Genomic DNA, 19,306 nt, shown 5'->3' on the forward strand with positions numbered 1-19,306 from the left:
GAGGCTCTTCTGAGGCAATGAACCAACCTCAGCGTTTCTCTTGAGGTTGCCACGACTCTCTTTATAATAAGAAAAGTAAGGGTTTTCCAAACTGACTCATTTCTAGTGAATTTAAGTAAAGATACAAATATGAAAGCTTTGAATGTGGACCCAATTCGACCAACGAGTCTGAGAAAGACCTCCCGACCACCCCCTTTGCCTTCATCGTCAGACCCGGAGGGGAGAAAAAAATGCATCTTTATTCACTGAAACACTGAGTAACTCTTATTGCTGAAAATGACTTTGCATATAAGGATAAGATACCCTGTTACAATGTTACATGAGGTTAAGTCATTCTTAAGTTAATTTAAGAGAGAGTTGTTAATACCAAGGAGGATGTGTTTCTTGTTGTAAACACGAACACTTGCCATTGGAGGAAGGAAGGGGCATGTGCAACAATTAGTGAACAAAGACTCAGCCTTTCCTGCAGATGTTAGGTCTGCCTTCCTATAAAATGTCTACATATTAGCTCCAAGTCAGCTAGAAGCCGTAAGGACATTCTGCTGCAGGAGGAGAAAACACACACGAGTTGAGTAAATTTGTGACAAATGCTTTATATACATTATCCTTTATAACCCTCACAGTTATTTTCCAAAGCAGGTCGTCAAGTTGCCTTATAGGAGGAAAAGCCAAGCTCATGTCATGTGTGTACAAAGACGCGGAACTCCTGTTTGAACCTCGGTTTGACTGAGTCCTGAGGAAGGTCCCTTTCTAGCGTCTTCCCGGGAGATCAGTATCAGGATCCATTGTCTTTCCACTTCTCTGAAGCTGAAACACAGTGAGGGGATGGTACAGCTAGCTGTCCTGCTATTCTAAAATCTTGTTCTTCAGGATGGGTGTGTGCGTTAGCGACCCAGGGGGCCAGAGACTGGATTAGAGAGATGACCTCTTATTGCCTTAGCCAGTGCTAATATTAAGATTAGTGAACAATATAAAGATGGTAATATTTTATGCCTAAAGAAAACTGTAAAATTCATATTTGTAGTATTTGTTATTTTGCCCGGTTATAATTTTAATTCCATGATGACACTCTGGACTAGTTCAAACTGACTTTTTAACCACCACCACCCCATGTGTGAGTAACTGCCTGGGGAAGTTACTGGTAGGGCTCAGGGCAGCGTTGAGTTCCTCCAGGATGTCCACTGTAAAAGGTAGAAAGGTCTTAAGAAGCTAGGTATTTGGAAAGCAAGCGTGTCCCTTCCTGAGTACGCATAGGATTCCTATGGGTGAGCTAGACTTGGAGGCACACCTCCCTGTGTTTGTGCAAACCTGATGAGGGAAGCAATGAGCTCTCTTGAGAAGAAGCTAGTGTGACCAACAGACATCAATGGGAAGATAGAACACTTTTTAGGATGTGAATTAAAATGGGGACCTTACTTTTAGAAACAGCACCTCTCTCCTTTCTGAAGACTTTCTGCTTTGTAATCCTGTTTATTGTTATTCTGTCCCTGAGTAGCTCACGTGGGAGTTTGCTTCCTCTTGAACTTCAGTCTTCATGAGAACAGATGTACCAAATGAGAAAATGCCCGCAGCAAAAGACAAGACTTTCTATTGGCCCACACTGACCATCCATCACAGGAGATGCAAGCCCTCATCAAGGGTTATGAATCCTCCTAGGGCAGGATTCACGATCCGGCTACGATCTCACAGTCACCGAAAATGCGTTTGGAGGTGTGAGAATTACCAGAAGTCAGCTTGTTTTTCTGTTTTGCTTGATTCCGTTTGTTTTGGTATTCTCTATTCTCTCCTCCCCATTGGAACAATTGTAACATTTTATCAAATGCACTATAACTTAATCTAACATTTTAGCATTCTTATATTCTCGAACATTCTAACAAGATAGGGAACGATCTTTGAAAATACAAGTTTTCAGATGGTAAGTGCATCAGATCGCCGAGACTCAAAGAGGAATGCATGTTTACAATTTGCAGTTTTGACGGGAAGTGGTGTTTTCTCATTTGGTTCTCATCATATCATTGCATTGCAAATGACATAATGATACTGAATCATATCATTGGCACTGTAATGATAGGATGTGACAAAATAATAGAAAGATGGTCCCCTGTTGCAACTAAGTGTCACAGCTTGCTGCAGCTGGAGATGGCAATTGGCAATTTGCAACCTCTTTGCTGGCTGAAGATGTTCAACAAACAAGACTGGGAATCGGTGATAGAGGTGAGCTCCCAGGTTCAGAAAATACTTTGCCTCCCATTCCTTATAGAGGGCTGGAATTGCAAGAAAAGTAAACTTAAGCAGAGAGAAAATAAATCAGAAGCTAAATGACACCCTACAATGGATGCTGAGTCTGTATGAGCACAGGTACCAGCATTGCTTAATTATGCATATGAAAAGGGAAATGTAGTGTAATTATCACAGCCACACAGGCTCTCCAAGTGATCCACTGGGCTCATGGGGAATTCATTCCGCAAATAAATGAAGCCCATGTTGGGGGCAGGAGCCGTGCCTGCCACTGGGAAAACGAGAATGTAGGGACAAGGTATATTTCCTGAAGGAATCAACTAGGAGGATAGCTAGAGGGTAGAGCGTCCTATTAGCTCCATGAGATGAGTGTACGGATAAAGGTGAGCTGAGAGCCGGCTGATTGCCTAAGCACCTGCTGGCCGAGAAGGCTCCTCAGGAGGGCCCAGGTCCAAGCGGTTAGGGTTAGCATAATGACATAAAAAGGAGCACGAAGAGTGTGGTGCAGAGGAATCAACTGCAAAAGCAACATCAGGAGGGTTGGGGGTTTCAAGACACGTCTTGTGGGTGGTATGGAGGCAATGGGGAAGTTGGAGTTCAGCCTGTGTAGACTTATGGAGGGTCAGCTCCCTTACTAAGCTGGAGCTTGAACCCACTTCTGATCACTCTGGGGAGCAAGAAGTGAAACTGTCACATTTATGAAGATCAGAATCATTATCATGAGGAGGCATTCTTGGCAATAGATTTCAAGACAGTCTTCATTAAAAAAATGTATTTTAAGGAAATCCCAACAGAAACAGGACAGTGGATAATCTGCACAGTAGAAATCAGTATGATGTAGGTCATGTCTGAAACCTAAATCATTAGTTGGGAACAATTTGGGGCAATGTGGCAAGGGGACAGAAAACAGACATATACAAGTGAGAGAAACTACGTTCCAGCAGACCAGGAAGAGGGTGGTGGGGGAAGTTCCCAGCATGAAGCTGATCTAAACCACTGGAACTGTGGCTTGGAGGAAAAGACGTATGTGGGTCATTTTCTCAAGGTGACTTTGTTTCAGCCCATTTTTTTTTTTTTGAGAGACATCAGATCTTTTTTTACAGGCATGTCCACCACTCTTTTAAAAACATCATGTAGTGATATAATATCATATGAACTGACTGTTGTCAGGATACATCTACACACCATCATGAGAACGGAACTTTAAGACAAAACATTCCACTGTTAGACGAAGGCTGTGAACGTGTTTGCAGTAAGTTTCGTTGATGAGCTTTGTACAAAGGACACAGCTGTCTGTGGGGGCACCAGACTCTTTCCCGATAGGTTTGGCCTCTTTAGAACCCAGATGCTTTTTCTCTCTTTTCTAAACAAGTGTTAACTGTAGATAACCCTGAACCCTCATCATAGGGTTGTTTCCCCTCACCGCGTATGGACATGCAGGTTCTCTATGACACGTCTGTGTCTGCGACACCATCACTGCTCCTCCCGCTAACCCTCCCCCCTTGCAGACTGGGCTGGAGGGGAGCAGCAGGGCTGGCGGGGGACGAAACTCATAACGAACTAGACGCTTACACCCTGACCACAGTCATCCCATTTCTTCTACCCCGCAGCCTTCCGCAACCACCATTCTACTCTGTTCCCACGAGTTCTGATGTTTCCAGACACCACATACGAATGAGGACCTGTGGTATTTGTCTTTCTCTGTCTGGTGTACCTCACTTAGCACAAGGACCTCAGGTCCATCCACGGAGTGTCCAATGGTAGGATTACCGTCTTTTTATGGTTGAGTAACTTTGCACCGTGTATACAGACATAGACCATATTTTCTTTATCTGTTCATCTGTCGATGGACATGTGGGATGCTTCCAAGTCATGACTGCTGTGGGCCACGCTGCAGTGAAGTGGGAGTGCAGATGTCTGTTGGGGGGACATCTCTGGGGGTTCAGTAGACCTCAACTCTGTGGGGACCCAGAAACTCCTGCACTCCGGACCCTTCCAGACCTCACCCAATGTGTACTGTACAGAAATATTTATTCTGTGAACGAAGGAGATACAGGGAGTCTTTTCCAGACAATGATATTATTAGAAAATATCAAAAAGAGGCAACCATTCATTTAGAAATAGGACATTTCAAAAACCAAATGCTGCATCACATGAAGGCTGAGAGACAAGAAAAGACAACATAAATCTAAGCTTCGGATGAAGAGTGAACTCTTTGATTTTGAAACATGAAAACAATAAAAAGGCTGAAGACTCCTTTGTCGGGGCTCTATATCTAAAACAGATGCAAAGCTACAAAAAGTGCCCCCACACACAGAACCCTAGTTCACAGAAGAAACACTCCTGCCTGACCAGAAGCTCGGCACACGAGGCCAGAGGCTGGACGTTGTTGTTCCTTCTTTGCTGATGAAGCAGGAGGAGTTCTATTATATCTGGAGCCATCATTGGCAGTAATAAATTGGAAATTAATCTAAAACATGACTCTGCTTAAATTTACAATGGCCACAAGAAGATCATCTATCTGGGACAAAACCACATAGATCTCCAGACACCTAGTGATTTAATCTCGTCCCACATTGGGCCTCAATGACATAATTTAGAAAGTTTCTTCTGAAGAAGAAATGATTAACTAAGTTTTACATTCTATCTTCAATTATGTAAAAAAAAAATGAAGCACAGAGTCCTTTGAGATCTTCTTGAATGGTTAATGAAAAGTAAGTTTGTTTTCATAAGACAGAAAACATTTCGCTCTCAAAATGAAAATTCATGATTTACACAGATTGAAGTGAGGAAACCATGTCATGAATATTCATTGGAACATTAATGTTTGCAAAAACTACTCATAAATTGAAAAGTGGTCATAATTCAAAATTGAAGTGATGGGTGATAGTATAAGATATACAGTGAAACATACAACCTTAAATTCACAGAATTTATCTGAGTCACAGAAGCTGAATGTTTGTGTATGATTGAATTTATGAAGCCCATTCATTGCCTCGAAGCCCTTCTATATGTATGATGCAGCCCTTCTGCCCACCCAAACTATCCGTTCTTTTAACCAAACCTCAAGCTGAATTCATTGTATCATTTACTAATCAGGGATCTTTTAAAAGTATAGTATATTCCTAGTGTTTCTAAATTTGTTTCAAAATATGTTTTGCAAATCAATCAATCATTCAATAACCACCACCAACAACAATAAGCATTTCGTTTTTGAAAACGTATTTTGAGTTCCATCCCTCTGCAGCGGCTGGCCTCACCTGGAGGAGTCTTTAATGGGACCTGAGGGAGAAGGCGAGGGTGGCTCAGATCTGCCTGCAGGGGGAGGCATTTGATGCTAAGCAGAAGCCTGCCAGAGTTCCGTACCTGCAGGGAGTTCACCTGCCTGGACGAGAGGCCGCCCTGAGATAAACGGGGAGCAAACCTATTGTGTACATGGCTGTGGTTGGATTTCCTTTAGTGTAGGTTGCAGTCATCCTGGTCAATCTTTTCTCAGATGAGGAGGAAGAGAAGGCAAGTAAATGATGGGCTGGAAGGGTTTGGTACGGAGTTTCAATGCCAAAGCCCTGAGGCTTGAGAGGAAATAAAGATGGAACCCTGGGCTAGGGTGGACCATAAAGTCAGCTGAGTTAAAGCAAGTGGAACACACACGCACGAGCGCATGTGCACGCACACACATGCACACACACTTACACATGCACACACATGCACATACACGCACAGCAAATCTGTGGGGGGGTGTGGTCCCATAAAAAGCAGATTAGTAGGTTGAGTGTTTGTTGGCGTGATTCGTTCTCTAGTAAACTTCAGTGAAGGAGAACACGTCTATGGGAAGTACACAACCCATATGTTTGGGGATGGGTCGAGTCATGAGAAATTGCAAACCCCCACGCCACCACCACAGAGAACAAAATATTTTTCATCAAATCCCACGTTGTGTTCCTGCTCGACACAGAGCTCTCCCACTTTCTCAGGGTAATCGGTGTCCTGACCTGGGCTATGCCATGATTTTGTCTCTCGTTGAATTTCACGTAATGTTGTCACGTGGCACACAGTGTTTTCTCTCTAGCTTCTTTCAGTCGACGTTGGCCTGGGAGACGGGTCCACGTCTGACGTGGACCTCCCCCTGAAGACTCCTGAGGGACACTCCCCTGCCGGGAAGGAGTCATCATCTCCACGTCCGTCCCACCACCCATGAAGAGTTTGGGTGTTTCCAGGGTGTGCTTCTTATGGGTAATGCCGCTGTGAACACGGCGTGGAAGGCCTTTTTGTGGGCGTTGATGCACGTCTGTGTCATATGTGCCCTCCTAGGCAGAAGTGTTGAGGGATGAGTGACGGGGGGCTCTGGCAAGGAGGTCCCCAGGACTGTCCCTCTTCACTCCCCCAGGGACAGCACAGGACAGGTGAGTTGCCACATACTCTCAGCAACACTGGAAATGGCCAGTCCTTCGAGTTGTAGCTACTCCTTGAGTGGCCGTGACTCTGTGTGTGCGTGTGTGTGGTGTGTGTCCACATGTGTGCACCTGTGTGGCAGGATACCGTACCCACTTTCAATGCTCATGTCTGGTAAGGAGCTGGATTGAACATCTTTTCATGCGTTGGTCACTTATATTTGTTCCTCATCATCGCTGATCCAAGAGAACGAAGAGCTCTTCGTCCAATCTGCACACATACATAAAATCCAGCCTCACTCGGGGTCTGGCCTTTGACGCATCACTCTCCTCAGCGTGTGTTTTGATCAATGAAGTTAACAAAACCAAATTTACCAATACTTTCTTTTGAAATATCTGTGTATCTCAGGTAATGAGGATCTTTTACTATGGAAAAATCTAGACCTGGGTCCCCGGGTGGCTCAGTCTGTTGAACGTCTGCTTTTAGCTCAGGTCATGACCCCAGGGTCCTGGGATCATATCCCACATCAGTCTCCTTGCCCAGTGGGGAGCCTGCCTCCCTCCCTGCTCATGCTCTTTCTCTCTCACTTGTACTCTCTCTCTCTTTAATAAATAAATAAAATCCTTAAAAAAAAATCTAGACCTTTCTTGTTTTGTCTTCACATTTAGGTCTACAAACTAGTTAGATGTAATTTCTACGTGGTACAAGACAGGTCAAATTGTTGTTGTTTTAGAGTTTGCAGAGACACCAGCAGTACCTACAGAAACACCGTCTTCTCCCCACTGTTTTGACGGATCGCCGTGTGATAAACTAAATGTCTGTATGTGTGTATATCCCATCATTGGGTTTCCATTGGTCTATATCAGGGAGTTTCAAACTTCAGAAACACTTTGAGGGCTTGTTACAACCATTTCCGACCCAGGGGCATGGAGGAGAGAGGTGGGGTGCTACCTTCCTCTTTGGGCTCACCTTGGGAACCCCGGGTCTACCTGCCTGTCCTTTACCAAATCACCCCTTAATGCCTTCAAGTTATGAATCTAGGTATCCAGTGCTATAAATCCGACAACATGTTTTTCTTTTAGATCACTTTGGCTATTCTTACCCCTAATAATTTTCATATGAATTTTAAAATCATGTTGTCAATCCCCGGAAAAAAACATCCTGCTGTGATCATTAATATACCACAGTGAAGCAGTGAATACATTTGAGATTAGATCAGATCTAATCTTTTGGTCCATTAATATGACATTCTCTCTCACTTCATTCAATTAAGTCTTACAGTTTTTCTTACCATGATTTATAGCTTTCTGTATAGGGAATATTTATATATTTTGTTAGATTTATTCCACTTTCATTTAAAATTTTTCAGCTTTCACTTAAAATTTTAAAAAATAATTTTATTTTTATTATTTATTTATTTAATTAAAATATGACAGAATTTCATTCCTCATTGATGTGCCAAGGAGTATGTATCTGGCACAGTATCTCCCAAAGCATGTTCTGAAGAATACAGTTAATGGAATTCTCGTAAGTGGTTGAAGAAAATGGACCCTCTGGTCCATTCGTTTGAAAAATGCTGATTTAAACGAGATAGTCTGATGTATTTAGTGATGCACTTCCTGAACTCTTTAAAATACGATACATTGTGTATCACCAAGAAAAGTCTGCCTTTCCTCAAATCATTGATCGCCCAACCTCCTTTGTGTACGGAAACAATGTGTAAGATTAGCCTCCAACAGAACAAGGGAACTGTTGTCTAACGTCACTTCAAGGATGGATCTGGCTGTTAGTATAAGACAATCTCTGTTCCACTCAGTGTGGAGCTTTTCATTCTCGCTTTGCTAGGGGAGTGTTTGTTCGTCCGTCATAATGAACCAGCATTAAGCTTAGCCACAAAAAGGCATAAAAATCTATTGAGTTGAGTGCCTGGGTGGCTCAGTGGGTTAAGCCTCTGCTTTTGGCTGGGGTCATGGTCTCAGGGTCCTGGGATGGAGCCTGCATCGGGATCCCTGCTCAGCGGGGAGCCTGCTTCCCCCCACGTCCCCTCCCTACCACCTGTCTCTCTGCCTACTTGTGATCTCTCTCTCTCTGTCAAATAAATAAATAAAATCTTTAAAAAAAAATCTAGGCATTGATCCTTCTCTAACCTCCCTATGACAATATGTTATACTAGTAATCTTCACAATATCATACCATCATTAAGTCCTGTAATAAATTCTCCTTTATTAAAATGAATAGGTCTTTCTAAGAAATATTTTTAATAATGTAAGTATATTTTCATTCTCATGTTTTCCGTTACTGTTATGTTGAAAAGGCTGTTGTACATCGATCTTTTGTCTAGTTAACTTTTGAAGTGATGCATTAACAAGAAATAGTTTAATTGTAGATTCTTCAGAACTTCTACATATAAATTCACGTATTTCCAAATGGCAGCATCATTTTATTTCCTTTCAGTCTTAGAATTTTATGTCTCCTTTTTGTTTTATTTTAACAGCTTATACCTTCCAAAGTAATGGACAGTAGAAGTAGCGATAACAAACATCCATTTCACAGTCCTGATCCCAGGGGAAGGTGTCAGTGATACACCATTACGTATGGGGTAGCTTGTAGTGTTTTTTACATTAAAGATATTCCCTTCCATGCCTGGTTTCTTGTTTCTTTTTTCACGATATTGAATACTACCAAATGCCTTTCTACATCCATTTAGAGAATCATGTGATTTTTCACCTTTTGCTATCTTAATGTAGAATATTACACAGACTGTTTTTTTTTTTTAAGGGTTTCAGGTTTTCTAGAGCAGTTTGAGATTTACAGCGACTGAGCTGAAAGTACAGTACGTTCACCCCCTCCTCTCCCACAAACAGAGCCCCCCCCCCCGTCAGTGCCCCCAACGGATGACACACCTGTTGAAACTGACGACCCCCCGCTGAGACTCATTACACAGAGTCTGAGGTTTACCTTAGGGCTCAGTCTTGGTGTTGTAATCCCTGGGGGTCTAGACGAATGTAGAAGGACATGAATCCTCCGCTATAGGGTCCCACAGAGTCCTCGCATTGCCCTGAACATCCTCTGTGCTCCACCTGCTCATCTCCCAGCCCCCAACCTCTGCCAACCCCTTCTCACTGTTTCTGTAGACCTGGCCTCTTCCAGGATGCCACAGAGTTGGAATCACACAGTGTGTAGCTTTTCCAGACGGGCCTCTCTCAGTGCTATACGTTTAAGTTTCCTCCTCGTCCTTTTAAAGTGTCTATGAACATCTGTACGACACCGTCTTCAGCTCTTTTGGGGAAATACCAAGGAGCTTGGTATATCATACGGTCAGAGAATATACACTTCTGTACGAAACTACCAGACTGTTTTCCAAAGTGGCTGCATCCTTTTCCATGGATTGATTTCCGAATGGAAAGGTGACCTTGCATTCCTGTAGTAAAATCAACTTGTCGTCATGTATGACTATTTTCCTACATGGACTGAGTGGGTTTGTTGATGTTTTGTTTGGGATGGTCGAATCTGTCTTTATCAGGGGGATTAGTGTGCAATTTTCCCTCCTTATAATGATTTTGTCATATTTGGATTTCAAAATTATTCTGATTACATATAATGAGTCAGAAAAATTTTCTCCCTTTGTATTTTCTGGAAAAATTGTTTAAGATTGTTAATGTTTCTTTCTTAAAATGTTTTGAAAATTTACTGGTGTAGCCTTCTGGAACTAAAAATTTTCTGTAGTTATGACCTTAATTATACGTGCAAGTATTTTTTAGCAGATACACAGCCATCTAGTTTGGGTAGGAAGCTCTCAGCCGTTGGGAAAGGGGGAAATACGTTAAATATTGAGGCTATGCAATGTGGAGCCAGAATTTGAGGACCAGAGAGAAGAGCCACCTGGCTGCTAGGGAAGCCCAGCACCCAGGGGTGACTTCAAGCAGGGATCTGGAGCTGGGTGCTTCTCTAGGGATGTTAACTGGTGACAATGTTGGCCTCTAAAGTGTGACCTCGTCTTATTTCAGAACATGGTCCCAGTCCTTACAGAGCAGCTCAGGTCTTGCCGAAACAAGGGTTCCATCAACCACAGCAAAGGCACACCGTGTCCAGGGTCAAAGGGAGAGAGGGAAGGGTGGCAGGTGTTTTAAGCTCCCCCAAAGGCCCGCCATGTTCCCTGCAACTGATCTGTGTGTACCATGCCTCTCCACTCTCTTCAGTGGCTCATGCCACCAATGCCTTTGGTCCTTGCACCCGCCCAGACCTTTCTCCTCCCAGTCCTTGGAGGTGCTGTTTCCTTCACCTGCTCCCTCTTGTGTTCCTGCTTCAGTGCTTTGTCCACAGAAAGATCTTTACCGGGGTGCCTGGGTGGCTCTGTCGGTTGAGCACCCAACTCTTGATCTCAGCTCGGATCTGGATCGCAGGGTCCCGAGTTCAAGTCCTGTGTTGGGTTCCATGCTGGGCATGGAGCCTACCTTAAAGAGAGAGAGAGAGAGAAAGAGAAAGAGAGAGAGAGTCGTTCCTGATTGGCAGATAAGTCCCTTTGCCCTCCTCCCACTGCTGCTACGTCTCACAGCTCTATTGCATGTGTCCCTAGAATTTATTAGATTTGGACATAACTATCATGGACACACTACTTGGTTACTGTCTATCTCCCTCACCATACTAGAAGCTCCTTAAACGTACAAACCTTGTTTTTCACTGTCACCTAACTCATCCCTACATGCAGCTGGTTCTCAGCAGGTATGTGTTCATGCAGGAATCTTACTCTCACGCTAAGCTGGATTTCTAGAGCTCTGTGCAGCCCCCAAGGCCAATAATCCATTCGCCTGTGTGTGTGCATAGTCCCACTTAGGTGTGTGCGCACACGGCCGCTCACACAACTTCACACAGTAAGCTCTGTGCAGACAGCTTTTGGGTTTTTTAATTTAAAGGAATGACAAGAGGTGCCTGGGTGGCTCAGTGGGTAAAGCCTCTGCCTTCGGCTCAGGTCAGGATCTCAGTGTCCTGGGATCGAGCCCCACATCAGGCTCTCTGCTCAGTGGGGAGCCTGCTTCCTTCTCTCTCTCTGCTTGCCTCTCTGCCTAGTTGTGATCTCTCTCTGTCAAATAAATAAATAAAACCTTTTAAAAAACGAATAAAGGAACGGCATATTATGAGTAGTTTAAAAACAAAAATTTTCTAACTCTAGGTACAATTCTGTTTCTTTTTTGAGATTTACAACTGAACGTGAAATCAATGGACTAAGTGAGCGGTCATACCGGACATGATCTGTGCTCAGAGCCCTTTTATCAACTTTCTCTATAACATGGACTTTGTAAATGTTTAAGCAAAAACGCTAAAAATTTTAAATTCAAAGACAGAAAATCACATTACGCTCCAATGGATTGCATTTTCAGTTGAGAACGGGCTTCTTGTGATGTGTATCTGTAACACGTGATGTCATATGCACTGGGTAGGGCAGCCCCGATCTCCACGTGGGCAGTAACTCATACACCACCGTCTTCTACAAACAGTGACATAGCTACAAATAAAACCTGATCATCTTGGTAGCAATAAAATCATATCAACACTCTGTGTTTTAACTGACCTTTGATTTCAGGTGGTTGAAATCTTTCCCAAAGGAAGCATGGCAGCGTTCGAGGACAGTCCATGAGGTCATCATGGCTGGTACATTTAATTCTCAAACTGATGAAACTCTGGAAGACCCAATCCACTCTGACTCGTCTAAAGGAAGCCAGAGCTTGGGTAGCTGTGTTCTTTATGTCCCGCAGTGGATTTTAGAAGGGAAATGGAAGTTAATACCTCCTCTGTCTGGTTAGTGTGGTCGCAGGCGGGGACAGGCAGACAGCAGACAAGTTTGCGAAGACAGGACACTGATACCTCCTAGCTGCTGGCTTTCCTCCTTCCTTCATGGGTCTGCCTTACCAAGAGCAAGAAAAGTGCTACGGGCTGCTCTAGGCAGCATAAACAAATACTTGCCCCGTCCCACGGTACATGCGGTCTACTAGGCTACTTTACATCTCAAGAGCACAAGCCTAAAGACGCTGCATTAAAAAAAAAATCACAATGGCAATTGGCAGGTTCACCAATTATTTTGACAATATTCAAGTAAAATTTCTTATTTTTATTCTATTTCTGGTCTCACTATATGGTAACAGCGTTATCCAACCCAAGAACCTGGGCATACAGAAGTACTGATAAACCGTTGAGCACTGACAATTACTCAAAAAGAAAACACGTCACTTTGGATGTCTGCTTTGATTTGTCTGCAGTTTCGGTCAGACTCAGAGGCAAATGTTGCATTACCTTCCCACACATAAAAAATTATTTTATGCTAATAAGGCGGATAAACAACAGTTTATACAGGTACAGTGTAAAGAAAAGCAATGATTTGATAAGATTATTTTTCATACTTAGTAAAAGCATCATACTTGTTTAATTTCAAGCAATACTGGGATGCTATTAAAGAAAAGAAAAAATAGGGGCACCCAGGTGGCTCAGTCGGTTAAGCCTCTGCCTTCAGCTCAGGCCATGGTCCCAGGGTCCTGGGATCTAGTCCCACATCGGGCTCTCTGTTCAGCGGGGAGTCTGCTTCCCCCTCTTCCTCTGTGATCTCTCTCACTTTCACTCTCCCTCAAATAAATAAATAATTTTTTTTTAAAGAAAGAAAAGAAATTACAACCATACTCTAATGAGACCTCAGGTCTTCCCTGCCATTCTGCCTGTAGAGCCCTGCAGCAGCTCCCAGCCCCACGTTGGAGCAGCAGTGAAGATAGCGGTGATCATAATGGATGCTGAGAAACCCGCACTCAGTGCCTCTGATGCACTGCCCATGAGGTCAGCACCTTATCTATGTGCGGTCATTGTGTCCCAATGACCTTGCTTTGAGACCAGTGTTATTTGTATCCTCATATTACATTAGAAGAAACTAATTGCTAATGACAAGTAATTTACACTAAGTCATAGAGATCTGAGGTGGCTGAGATGTATAAGAAACCCAGGGCATCTGACCCAAAGTCTATGTTCTGTTACTCAAGAACACGGCTGTCTGCAGATTTGCACAAGGTCTGCACTAGTCATACGACCCACTGTCCAAAACAGAAGGCAGCCGAGACAGGCAGTCAGCTGGGTGGGACACCAGATCGAAAGGCAAAAGTTGGGTTAATTCCTGGAAAAGAGTATATGTCTCTTTTGGGCACACTGGCCAAGTTCATAGAGGGGTTAGGACTTTGAAGTTGTGTCTGCCTTTGAGAATTTCCTCCTATCATATACCAGAAAACCATATCATGGTTCCACAAGAGCCTAAAAAAAGTGAAGATTCCACAAAGTTCAGAAACAAAACCAAACATATTCTTACCATACCATCCAATAGTAATTCTCCTTAATATTTACCCAAACGAATTAAGAACTTATGTTCACAAGGAGTTTTATAGCATCTTTAGTCACAATTGCCAAAACCTGTAAATAACTGAGATGCCCTTCAGTAGATGAAGGGATAGTCAACCATGGTCCATCCAGAAAATGGAGTATTACCCATCACTGAAAATAAATGAGCTCTCAAGCCATGAGAAGACATGGGGGAAATTTGAATGAATATTGACAAGGGAAAGAAGCCAATCTGAAAAGCATGCACACATTATGATTCCAACACTCTGACATTCTGGAACAGGCAAAACTATGGAGAAAGGACAAAGATCTGTGGCTGCGGGGGGTTGGAGGAAAGGGAAGGATGGACAGGCGAGCAGAGATGTTGTATATCAAGTCACACACTATGTAGCTTCAATGTACACAATGTCCTATGTCCATAATATCCCAATAAACCTGAGGGAGGGGGAAGACTCAAAGATCCACTGATTCATGTAAAAATACCCCGAAACCTTGATACTTAAAAGATTCTTACCTAAAAGAATATGCTAGAGAGGAAGACTTCCTTTGCAACTAATTGGGGCAAAGGGACTATGATAAACAACTAGAAAAGTGAGTGATACATGGGACACATCACCTTTCTAACAACGGACAGCAGACACCTCAGCTCTGTGCCCCCTGAAAGAGGAGACACAAAAGATAAGAGCCCTTGGGTCACTCTGGGTTTCTGCAGGTGGCACGTTGTGACTGAAAAGGAGAGACCGGTGCAAACAGAACAAAGCCAAGCTGACTAAAGTTAGGGTCCGGTGTAGGGTTCTAGAGCGAGGGGGATGTATGGAGCTCTGCAGAATGAAAGAGGGCCAGAAATCTGCGTCTGGGGCCCACAGAGTGCTTGCTGAGTGTGAAGATGTCTCCTCACAGACTGGCACTCCATGGGAGCAAAGCCCAGCTGGGAGCTGTGCAACGGATGGTTCTGGAAAGTCACATAGGCCTGGAATCACCTGCGTTTCCACGGGTGAGAATGCAGTATTGCACGTGAATATCCCAGGAGTTGATGGTCCTGCACCTTCTGTCCCATAAAACCAGATCCTGAGTTTTCCAGTCTCTTCAGAATTCAGGGTGACACTGTCCTTTGTTACCTCAGTTCTCTGATGGGTCGGAAAAGATACTAAGTCTTAGTCTGTCCCGCTTTTTCTTGTTGCAAGAATGTGAGCGACAACCTCCAAGCTCTTACACACAGGAGTTGGATCAGGAAATCCTTCATTACTTTTGAAAAAACAGCGCTTGCTGCAAAATACTACAATACAAAATATTCCCTGAACATTTGTCCTGACTCTGTCCAGGTGCCTGAAATCAGTGGTACAGAGATCCTTAAAAAAGTCCTCTTGAATTGCTTTTCTCTGATTGTTTCTAGGACATTCTTGTCCTTGTTTTGCAATCTAATATGATTTATCATCTGAGTGTGGATTCCAGATCGGCAAAATAATGTTAAGAATTAGCAAAGTAATGGTGATTGCTTTTTGTTTTGTTTTTGATGGGGACTCTGATGCTTTCCAAGCTTTAGAGAAAGACTGTGCCAGTCGTTAGGAATAATGAAATTTTAATGGTTGTCATTTCATTTTATTTGCTGGCATATACAGTTCTCAGTCTTTTTATTATAGTGATTTAGTTTGCCTTTAGGGAACCATCCCTACTCGGTGCCACACAACCCTGCTAGAGTAGCCACTGGCAAGACCCCTCCTTTACCTGGACAGGGACTGGCCCCAGCTCAGACGATCAGCCCTTCTCCCCCGACATTGAATTCCAGAATGAAGAGCCATTATCGACTAAAACTGTGTGTCACCAATTGACCCTACTGTTCTTCCTGATGGGGACATTGATTATGTGTTCCTACCTGGATTCCCAGAGCTGTTTTGTTTCCTGGTCTGTCCACAGCTTATAGGCTCAGCATTCATGGTGGTTGCTGCTACTTTGAGCTAGCTTTCCAGTAAATTCCGTTATGCTCTTGTTAGGTCATAACCTATTCTGGTGATCAGGGAACCAGAAAAATATCTGCTGTTGAAAGCCTGCTCCCTGCTGTTTAATAGCCATGGGTGACTATTATGTGACATGGGTCTCAGCATCCTCATGAGGGCCTTCATGGTCTTCACCCCGTCAGTGATGATCTGTCATGCATTGCTCTCTTGTCATATACAGGTAAAAAAATACCCTGCCCAATCGTTGAGTTCATCTTCTGGTGGGTTTCGTAAACACATACGTGGTTTGCTCCCCAAACTCTCCAAGTGAAACTGAAAAACTGCTGAATGCACACTTAGCCCAGTCATCCTTGGCTCCTGCTGAACTTTTGTCATGCATTAATTGAGATATGCCGCTGGTTTCTCTGCGCGTCCGTTTCTAACAGTTCTGTCCATTTCATTCCCAGTCCACCGCGTATTTTGGTCCCTAACACAAGATCACCCCACACGAACAAACACAGCATTGAAGGCTGAGAAGAGTCCCTCCACAAGCTCTGTCTGCTACTGACTCTGGCTCAGGAAATTCCTCCAGACCTGTTCTTGCCACCATTTTGAATTTTACAATTTTATAAAGTCATTCATCAGTTTACTTTGATGGCTAGCACAGCCGGCTTCGTATCTTGGCTCACCCTCCGGGTTTATAACTTGGATGAGGAAAGGCAGAGTCACTCTGAGACTGATGTAGGACACGAAATTTGGTAACTGGTCACCAGCACGGGCTAGTTTCCCATGTCTGTATGCAACACGGGCCATCAGAAGGCCAAATACATGCTCCACACCCTCCTTTACCTGGATTAGAATTAGAGTTACCTCACTGTGAAAATATAAATCACTGTGTCTGAATTTTCTTGATCTCAGGAAGAACGACAGTAGTCAACCTAACATTAAAATAACTTTGAGGGCACCTGGTGGCTCAGTGGGTTAGGCCTCCGCCTTTGGCTCGGGTCAGGATCTCAGGGTCCTAGGATCGAGCCCCATATCGGGCTCTCTGCTCCATGGGGAGCCTGCTTCTTTCTCTCTCTCTCTGCCTGCTTCTCTGCCTACTTGTGATCTCTCTCTGTCAAATAAATAAATAAAATCTTAAAAAAACCACTCTGAAAAATAAGATTGGATGACACTTGAAGAACTGTCATGCCACTAATGAAAAAGAATCAAAATTAAAATTAAAAATATCAAGGCACTTTCTAGGAAGTGTGAGTCAAGGACTTAGTCCAGAAATAACTGAGCTGCTGGTAAAACCAGCCATGGTGACAGGCTCAGGACATAAAGAAAAAAGGAAATAAACGTTTGCCCTTAAGATACTCATAGTCTCCCGGTGTAGGAAAATGGGATTCTCCAAAGACAGAAAGCTCACATGGTCAATAACACTTGAACTTAAAAAGAAAAAACACAATGAAATTCTATATCATCAACTTCAAAAATGCCAATAAAAAATACGAACTGTGAACACAATAGCATTTCCAGAAATAGTAATTATTCCTTAAAACAGTCTGTTGACATTATGAGACTAGATACTATATGTAGCACTGAAAGAAAACATCGTCTATTGGTACACATAAACACACACACACACACACACACACACACACACCCTCATCGTGTAATTATCTTACTTGATATTTAATTGCAGTAGGTCATTCCAATGCACCCTATCATACAAATATTTAATGATAAGTGAAGTAGAATTTTTTTTCCTTCAAATTTAGCTGGATTTCTTTTGCGTTTGTAAGTTCCTAAGAATCTAAGTTGCTGTAGGTACTGAAGTTGGGACACCATGCTTTCAATAAATCATAAAAGTAAAAAAAAAATGCCCTAGAGATTGATTTTGTGGGCACCTACCATTTTTCTCTCAGACATGTTATTTTGAGTGCCAATACATTTTACCGTACACAAATATATGGTAGTTTTAAACTCTATGAGTCAACATGGATTTTTATCAAGCTTTTCAATACCATTTCTGTCACAAATAAATTTTTTGAACAACACTAAGTAGAAAACCCTCTGAATGGATATGGTTAATGCAAAAATAAAACAAACAAACAAACAAACTTATCTTAATTGCAAGAATATAAAAGTCTATCATATTTATCTTTTTTTTAAAGATTATTTATTTATTTATTTGACAGACAGAGATCACAAGTAGGCAGAGAGGCAGGCAGAGAGAGAGAGGGGGAAGCAGGCTCCCTGCTGAGCAGAGAGCCCGATGTGGGGCTCGATCCCAGGACCCTGGGATCATGACCTGAGCCGAAAGCAGAGGCTTAACCTACTGAGCCACCCTGGTGCCCCTACAATATTTATCTTAACCAATGACTGTAGATATGTGAATTATTTTCTTGCTTTTATAAATTTATTAAATTTAGGAAAATTAATTTTCTGGAAATGTGTAAGTTGAAAATACAAGTTGAGAAAGCTCTAAATTAAATGATTTATTTATCTTGCATATTACTTTTAAAATTGTTTTTCTTTATTTATTTTTTGAGGTTCAATTTCTGCAAAAAAGAAAAACAACACTCCACTGGTGTCTATCCCTAGTTTCTTATTTCATTATTATTCTAAATTAACAGAATTCTGCAAATACATTATGTATGTGACAATAGTTACTATATGTTATATTGTAGAACATCGACTTCGGGAAGAAGTAGCATATTGAGAGGATAATATCCTACAAAATTTAGAGACAACAGAAAGTAGTATTTAGGATCATAGACACCAGAATCCACTGCGGATTCAAAATCCATCTATGTAATGATGGGCCAAGCGAGTAATCTGTGCCTCACTGCCTTCCTTTGTAACATGGGCAGGCGGATAGTAAACTGTTAATACAGTTTTGGAGGTCAAAAGAGCTAATAAAAGTTACAAATGGAAAAGTAGCTGCCTCGTAGGACTCAATCATTATTAGTGATTTTGACTCAAGATGGTCTCCATACTACCTCATTTTGTTGGAAGTAGCTTTTACTGGTCAACAGTAAGTGACTTTGTGATGATAACAACACGTCCTTCTTGAAAAATGATAGGGAAGTTCTGTTTAGGAATCAAATAAGGATCATTTAGAATATTGAAAATTAAGTGAGAATATATGTATAATGCAGTCTTTCCCATATGACATTGGTTCACTTGCACAGAATCATGAACTCTATTTGCTAAGCCACCATCTCTAGAAACATCTTCTGTCCACAGGTCACAGAATTCTCTGAGTCTGCCCAAAATTCTTTAAATGTATGACATCTTTCATGCCAATGAATACTCAGTCTCTGTGAAAAACACCAGGAGAAGGGTTTGCTAACCATATCGCGAGATCGGAATTCACGGAACAG

Source organism: Meles meles, chromosome 2, assembly GCF_922984935.1.
Source record: "Meles meles chromosome 2, mMelMel3.1 paternal haplotype, whole genome shotgun sequence".
In the NCBI taxonomy this organism is placed as follows: domain Eukaryota; kingdom Metazoa; phylum Chordata; class Mammalia; order Carnivora; family Mustelidae; genus Meles; species Meles meles.